Below are 8,670 nucleotides of genomic sequence, written 5' to 3'. Positions count from 1 at the left end.
CAGTTGCCTTATGTATTGAGTTGCTCCTATGTTGGGTGCATATATATTTATAATTGTTATATCTTCTTCTTGATTTGATCCCTTGATCATTAAGTATTGTCCTTCCTTTTTTCTTGTAACATTCTTTATTTTAAAGTCTATTTTATCTGGTATGAGTGTTGCTACTCCAGCTTTCTTTTGATTTCATTTGCATGGAATATCTTTTTCCATCCCCTCACTTTCAGTCTGTATGTGTCCCTAGGTCTGAATTGGATTTCTTGTAGACAGCATATATATGGGTCTTGTTTTTGTATCCATTGAGCAAGCCTGTGTCTTTTGGTTGGAGCATTTAATCCATTCACGTTTAAGGTAATTATCGATATGTATGTTCCTATGACCATTTTCTTAATTTTGGAGGGTTTGTTTTTGTAGGTCCTTTTCTTCTCTTGTGTTTCCCACTTAGAGAAGTTCCTTTAACATTTGTTGTACAGCTGTCCCTAGGTCTGAATTCGGTTTCTTGTAGACAGTATATATATGGGTCTTGTTTTTGCATCCATTCAGCAAGCGTGTGTCTTTTGGTTGGAGCATTTATTCCATTCATGTTTAAAGTAATTATCGATATGTATGTTCCTATGACCATTTTCTTAATTTTGGAGGGTTTGTTTTTGTAGGTCCTTTTCTTCTCTTGTGTTGCCCACTTAGAGAAGTTCCTTTTAAATTTGTTGTAGAGCTGGTTTGGTGGTGCTGAATTCTCTTAGCTTATGCTTCTCTGTAAAGCTGTTGATTTCTCCATTGAATCTGAATGAGGTCCTTGCCAGGTAGAGTAATCTTGGTTGTAGGTTCTTCCTTTTCATCACTTTAAATATGTCATGCCACTCCCTTCTAGCTTGTAGTGTTTCTGCTGAGAAATCAGCTGTTAACCTTATGGGAGTTCCCTTGTATGTTATTTGTTGTTTTTCCCTTGCTGCTTTCAATAATTTTTATTTGTCTTTAATTTTTGCCAACTTGATTACTCTGTGTCTTGGCATGTTACTCCTTGGATTTATCCTGTATGGGACTCTGCACTTGTGGACTTGGGTGGCTATTTGCTTTTCCATGTTAAGGAAGTTTTCGACTATATTCCCTTCAAATATTTTCTCAGGTCCTTTCTCTCTCTTTTCTCCTTCTCGGACCCCTATAATGTGAATGTTGTTCTGTTTAATGTTGTCCCAGAAGTCTCTTAGGCTGTCTTCATTTCTTTTCATTCTTTTTTCTTTATTCTCTTCTGCAGCAGTAAATTCCACCATTCTGTCTTCCAGGTCACTCATCTGTTCTTCTGCCTCAGTTATTCTGGTATTGATTCCTTCTAGTGTAGTTTTCATTTCAGTTATTGTATTGTTCATCTCTGTTTGTTTGTTCTTTAATTCTTCTATGTCTTTGTTAAACATTTCTTGCATCTTCTCAATCTTTGCCCCCATTCTTTTTCCGAGGTCCTGGATCATCTTCAGTATCATTATTCTGAATTCTTTTTCTGGAATGTTGCCTATCTCCACTTCATTTAGTTGTTTTTCTGGAGTTTTATCTTGTTCCTTCATGTGGTACATAACCCTCTGCCTTTTCATCTTGTCTATCTTTCTGTGAATGTGGTTTTTTTCCACAGGCTGCAGGATTGTAGTTCTTCTTGCTGATATGAAGGAATTTAAGGTTTACAGTTGAAGTACCTGACCTAATTCAATCAGCTAGTAAATATCACAACCAGGGCCAGGTATCAAACCCCCAGTTTTCTGTTCTCTTATCTGCCTTATGTTACCATGCATACAATGAGCCTAGAAATAATTTAAGCCAAACTTCCACTCAACATATGAATGCAGATTACCAAAGTGTGAAAAAGAGACCTTTCTTTCTCTGATGAAACAGAGATTGGCACACCATCACCTATTTCACTTTTAGATATTTCTAACTTGTTAAGTTCTTTCTAATATTAAGCTGACAGTTGCCTTTGGACAACTTTCATTACAGTACATTAAAGAATACATCTTCTTTCAAAAAGTAAAAGTCAATTCTTATAATACTTCCACCCCCCCCAACTCAGTATCTCATTTTTCAAGTCAAAACAGTTCCATCAATTATGCACTGAATGCAGTAGGCCCTCAAGGATAACCTGTTGAAATTAATTGAAATGAATTGAGTTATTTATGGAGTCTTCACCATGATTTCTTAAGTATAATTCTTTAATTGACCACCTGAAATTTTGCACTTGGAACAAAAACAATCCAAAAAAAAAAAAAAAAAAGAAGAAAGAAAGAAAAAGAAACACAGACACACAAAAAAAAACAAAAAACAAACTTAATTCTAATACACTTTGAGCAATAAAATTATAGTGAGGTTTTTAAAATGTTTCTTGGTTTTATAGTAAGGTGTATAAATGTTGTTCTTGCTGGATAACTTGTGTTCATAGGGATGGTCTTTTGGCATAGAGCAGAGAGGCTCCAGCTATAAAGTGACCACAGGATTATGACTTCCTTAAATAAATTAGCTATATTACATCTAATACCCCTTAATGTTTACTATACTAAGCCCTACAGTTAAAGACTGCTGTTATAAGAGGCATGTCCCAAAGGGGTTTGCTTGTCTCTCTGTAAACCCCATTTATTATCTCTCACATGAACTAATAGAACCTAGCCAGCTTGCTTGCCTCAAGTTTCTCCCCCAATTCATTCTCCATATTGATAACAGGATTATTTTTAGAATATACATCTTCTTATATTTTTGCTATAGGTAGAACTTGAGTTCAACATACTTAAAAAAATAAAATTGAAGGGATTGGTCAGATTATGTAGGGCTCTGAATTTCAGGTCAAAGACTGGGAGAAATTATATAGGTAATGGAAAGTCATTAAAAGTTTTAGAATAGGATACAAAACTGATAAAAATTTTGACCTCCAGAAGATTATTCTGGCAGTGCCTGACAGAAAAAATTCTACAAAAGGTAAACTGGAAGTAAATCAAATAGAAAAATTTCCCTTTGTTCTCTGCTCTGTTACTGATAGACTGGGGCAAATAATTTAAAAAAAATTAATCTTCTACTTTCTAGCCCATGAAATAAGGTGATTCCACTATTTTATGAAAAACAAATATATGTATTTATGTGATATTTCAAAATAAATGTGTTATCCCTTCAAAGAAAAGATAAAGTAACAAGAATTATGGTGAAAGTATAGTTAAGTACTGCAATTTTTAATATCATTATATAAATATACACATTTCAGTATTATAACATCTCAAATACTCCTTTAGAATTAAAAATAATGAAAATGTAAAAATGATGTCCACATTAGTACATTGATTAAGATAAGTGAGGTTTAATAGGCATAACCTATTGCTTTGTTGATGGTAATAGGCGGATGGGAAGTTATAGAGTCTGTATGTGAGCATAATAGATAGAAAATAACCAAGAAAATGAAACATCAGCTGTACAGCTTTTATAATTTCCATTCAGTTATTAATCCCATCAGTTTAATTTAAAGCAATATACAATGCAGTGACAAAACCAATTCATGGTTACCATGGTAAATTCAAACACATAGAGAAAGCCAGCGGTGAATCAATATTTCAAACATTCAATTATTAACTCAATCAGCTTCGGTTAAAGGGCCAACTACTGTATTACACAGGCAATTAATAACTACCGCAGAATAGCCAAGTGTTTTGTACACTTTCTCATTATTATGTGTAAGGAAAGACTTTGACAGTATTATCCACATTACATCACCCACCACAGGGTCACCAGAACTGCAAGTTCTTATTCTAGGGTAGCAAAATATTTTAATTTATAATATAAATAAAAGTAAAAGTTACAAGTATTAACCTATTAGGTTTTAAATATATTTTATATAAAGGATTATAGCAATTGATAAAAAAATGACTATTCTCTTACCTCTCTTAGTCACAGTGAATACTATTATGCATAAGGAAACCTATTACTAAAGTTGAACAACAGCAGTAATTCAAATTTCATGGCTAGATTAGTAAAAAAAAAAGAAAAAAACTCATAAACTTTTATCAATCAATATAAATTTACTGATTTTCTTAACTTCAAGGTGCCAATATCAATATCACCCAGAGCTCTCTCCACACCCCACCCAGTATATCTGCACACATGCATGCGTGTGTGTTTGTGTGTGTGTTTAATGTGGACTCAGGGAGCAGAAGAGATGAGGTAGATATTACGCATCATTAGAAGATAAACATCTAGAAGCCAAGAATTTCAGTCCCTTTTGATTACTGTTTTATCCACAGTGAGACACAGAGTATATTAATACAGGATATCTGTTCAATAATGTAAAGAAAATGGTTTCTGATTAAATAAATGGATTTCTGGAATAAGTAATAATGCTGGTTTTTTGAGGCATTGGGATCTCATCAGTGAAAATAATTTTAAAAGGGCAATTCCATAGATGTTTGAAGCAAAATAACCTAGTTACATATTTTGCCAGATCAATATCATTTGGATATTTAGGCTCTAGAAGTACATTCTGTAAAAATTGCTTCTCATTTACATTTACACGTTTAGTTGGTCTTTAGAGTCCATAGTTTTTTGTTTTTTTTTTTTTTTCACACACACACACTGTATTTTATTTTTACAAGAGATAAATAGACTGACATCATGTTTGGTAATGGCAATCATTGTTGCTTTTGTTGTGGTCATCCATGTACAATGCTTGATGTCAGTCTAGAGTCCATAGTTTAAAAAGAATTTTTAAAGTTCCCTACAAAAGGAAAAAGAAGTGATCTGGCAATAAACAAACTACTCAATAGTCTAGATGTTCACATCTAATCCTTTTGGTTTCTTTGATTCCTTTGTACATAAAGTATCAAGAAAAAGAACCAATATATATTCTTAAAATCAGACTTCTGAGTTGTGGTCAAGATTTTGGTACACAGGAAAGGCAAATCCCTTTCAGAATGCCTTTAGAGTGAGAATTTTTATGTTAGTTTATCAATTTTCTTTTATTAATGTATGAACACTACTCAAATTTTTCTCATTTTTGGTTGATTACTATGGGTTTTGCTATCATTTCTAACAGTCTTGGAACTTGTCCATTCATTATTAATTTAATGAACAAGTACAGACCACCTCTTCTGTGCCATCACTCAGCTAGATGATACATATTCATGATGCATAGAAGATCTCGTGATCTAGTCAGAGCACGTAGGCAATTAAATGGTATAGAGGGCAATTTAGGATCCTGATCAGAGAGAGTTGTGGCCTAAGAAAGAATGCTGTGAAAGGTAGATGGTGAAGGCCTGTAAGAGTTGAAGTTGTAAAGTTAGCCAGGCATAGATCATTTTAAAAACCTGTTTTATTTAGATATTTTCAACAGGCAATGGGCTGCAGAAAATGGCATGACAGCTAGTTTGATGAATGAAAAGTTGGCAACACTGTGGGTGATAAGTGCAAGAGAAAAGACACTAGAGGCAATTTGACAAATTGGAAGCATAATTTGATAGATAAGCCCCAAAATGATGAAAGCCTGACTTAAGTAGAAGCAGTGGAAATGCAGGAAAGAAAACAACCATGAGAGATGATAAGCTGATATAATTGACAGTACTTGGTCATTCTTGGAGGTTGGTGACAAGGAAGAGTCTGGAAAGAATATAAAATAACTTGGGAGACTGGATGAATAACAATAGCATTCACTAAGATGGGGATAACAGAAGAGAGATTAAGTTTTGGAGGAAAAAAATGATATCAACTTTTGGGTACTAGATTTAAGTTGCCAAATTGCAAGTAAAAATTTCCAGGAGGCAAATAAATGTATAGTGTTGCAACTCAAAAGAAGTCTGGGGAAGGATAACATTTGAAAATGATCAGCATAATTAATAACTAAACTATGGGAGAAATGATGTTATACTGGAAGAGTGATGAAATAGCATTCATTTGTTTGCTTGTTTTTGTGGGAATAGTCAGGAAAAAGTCATGTATCGATAGAAATGCCATTCATTTATTTATTTTTGTGGGAAAAGTCATGTAGAAAACAAGAAAGTTATGTGCCTCACGTGTTAAGACTGCTCAAGCAAATGACTTTTAAGAAATCTGTATAATCAGTAAATAGTTATGGGATGCAGAGAAATTGTTAGGGATATTTGTTCACAAAGAGGCATGCAATTGACTTTTCCCTTCCTTCAGATTTCCTCCTTACTACAGTATAATTTCCAAGAGAAACTAAGGGTATCTTTCCCTTATTCTCTGGCTGCACATTGGAAATGGATTTAAAAGATCAAATTGTTTAAAAGGATTATTGAATTCACTTTTTAATATTTTCTTAAAAATGAAATTCTCCATTCTCTACCCTGAGTGTATGAGTTAGAACTCTTCTGTGGCAATGAATAAAAAACCAAAATCAAAATAGTTTAAACAATGAAGAAATGTATTGACTCACATTACTAAAGGAGTAGTGGTAGGGAGAGGCTTGTTGATCCAGTGATGTAGTGATATCATCAAGGACAATGTGCTTTCCATCTATATGCTTTAACCTTGGCTTCATCCTGAGGTTGGTTCTCTGAATGTTTCCTCATGGTGTTAGGATGGCTGCCAGTAGCACACATGCTTCCATGTTCACATCAGAGGTGTAGAAAGAGGGGCTTTCTACACCTCTTTTATGAGCAAGAAAGATCAGTCTCCAGAGCTTCCAAATAACCTCTGAGGAGAGGTTAGTATCATTGGCCAGCATTGGACTGCTTGATGGGAATTACTCTTACACAAATCAGACCCGCTGCTAGAGTTGAGGGGTGATGTCAGATTCACTCAGCCATATGACTATTGTAGGAGAGGGTAGAAATGTATACAAATTCAAGATCTATTAGGACAACATAAAGTGGAGTGGTTGTTTAGGTAGTCAATGTCTGCTGCGAGAAGCTTCCATTCTAAATTATAAATATTCATAAGGCTAATAGTTTAGAGAAATGTATCAAGAAAAGTGCTAGGCACTTTATATGAAATAGCACATTTAATTGTCATAACACTATTTAGGTGACATGATTATATCCATTTTGCAATTGAAGAAATGGAAGTTTCTAGAGATTATATAATTTACTTGTAGTCCAACAAATGCAGGTCTCGATTCCAGCTTGTTTATCTCCCAAGCTATTTGCTATGACATTTCATGCAAGTGCAAGGAAAACTCTTTATCTTTCTGCCTCATTTCCCTTTTGTTAATAAAGATATTGTTTCTTTCCAAACAATTGACCGAGGCCTGCTTGGTGACCTCAAATCTTCAGATGCCTGAGAAACATCACTCATATAAGAAATCTCCTCTTTCGTATTGTGACTTTCCATACTAGAGGTCCAGGAGCATAAAGTCACGTGTTCAGAAAACAGTGTAGATTCCTGGAGTCTCTCGTACACAACACGATATATGCAGCAGTTATACTGAGAAGCAGGCACAAAAATAATTCTCTCACAGCTCTTCTTTATTAGAGGTGCTCAGAAAGAGGGACAAGCCTGAAGCTTTCTGCTGGAAATATATTTGTTTCACAAATTAGAACCAGTAAGGTGGATCAGAATTTAAACTCAGGCTGCTTCATGACAGCAACTCTTCTAGTTTGGCAAAGCTGCTTAGGGATCCCAGCCTTTTAAAGGAATGAGATAGCAGAAAACCGTTCTTTTTCTTCACTAGCTATCCATTAGGCAAAGTGAAGGAAAATCTCTTTTATATCTGACCTAAAAAATGAAGATGGAGAGTTTCTTTTATGACACGTCTCTTTATTAAAAAATTTTCATTCTAGATGAGAGAGATCTGAGAAGTGAACAAAAATGCTGACTATCAAAGCCTTCATTTGAAGATGCTTGTTATACTCTAATTTAATAAATGGCTAACTTCATTCCTTATATTACTTGATCAAAAGTCCATATATCAAAAATTTGAATTAAGAAAGCCTTGGTTTTGATCATTTTAATGCGGTTAATTGGATAGTTTAGGAAGTGATAGGAAAATTTCAGTCACTAAGCACAATTCCTAGTTGGGAAGGAAGTAAAATGCAAGATAAACCAATGTTAGAGAGGAAGAAGATTAATTATTTTCTCTTTCAATAAGCTATTTAAATATAATTTATTTTGTAATGGAAACTGTTCATTTACTTTAAAAACATATTTAGTACATGCAAGGAGTTATTATCCATAAAATGAGATTTGAATCCTGCCATAAAGTGGCTGATAGTGTATTAGGGAAATGAGATTTGTATTTAAATAACTAAAATACAATGTAAAATTGTAAGTGCCATATAAAAGGTGCCAGCAAAAGTATGATATTGCCAAAGGAAAAACTATTCAATTATAATCAGGGAAGATTTGGTGGGCTGGTAGACCTTGAGCTGAATTTGAGGATTTGGACTTGCAGATAAGAAATGAATCTTCTCTGCAGGGAGTAGCAAGGTCAAGACGCAAAATAGGAAAGCAGGGAGTATGAATAGCTACAAGCTGGTACATCAGTCTGACTGGAGGAGGTTTCTGCAGGGCAGTGCCTGGGTCCTTGTTTCTTCTTGGGGGAAGAACCTGACCTTATCTAAGATTAAAATTTTTCTCATTTGGGCTTTAAGAGGTATTGAATATGTTCCCGGTCTTAAGTGTTGTCTCCCTCAGGCACATGGACAAAAGCAAACCAGACTTTTGGTCTGAAGCATAAAAGCGTTGTCGAGAATGGCAGTGAGGCTG

The 8,670-nt window shown here is 34.4% G+C and overlaps 2 long non-coding RNA genes across 2 annotated transcripts in view; one reads left to right on the top strand and one right to left on the bottom strand.

The window, feature by feature from the left end:
* Positions 1-8,670, bottom strand: part of LOC309640440 — a 676,795-nt gene that overhangs the window by 457,754 nt on the left and 210,371 nt on the right. The window lies entirely within an intron of this gene.
* The window catches only part of LOC309640431, a 181,195-nt gene that overhangs the window by 69,119 nt on the left and 103,406 nt on the right, over positions 1-8,670 (top strand). The window lies entirely within an intron of this gene.

This window comes from Balaenoptera physalus, assembly GCF_965194825.1.
Source record: "Balaenoptera physalus genome assembly, chromosome: 13".
NCBI lineage: Eukaryota > Metazoa > Chordata > Mammalia > Artiodactyla > Balaenopteridae > Balaenoptera > Balaenoptera physalus.
This window is presented reverse-complemented; position numbering and strand designations above follow the sequence as displayed.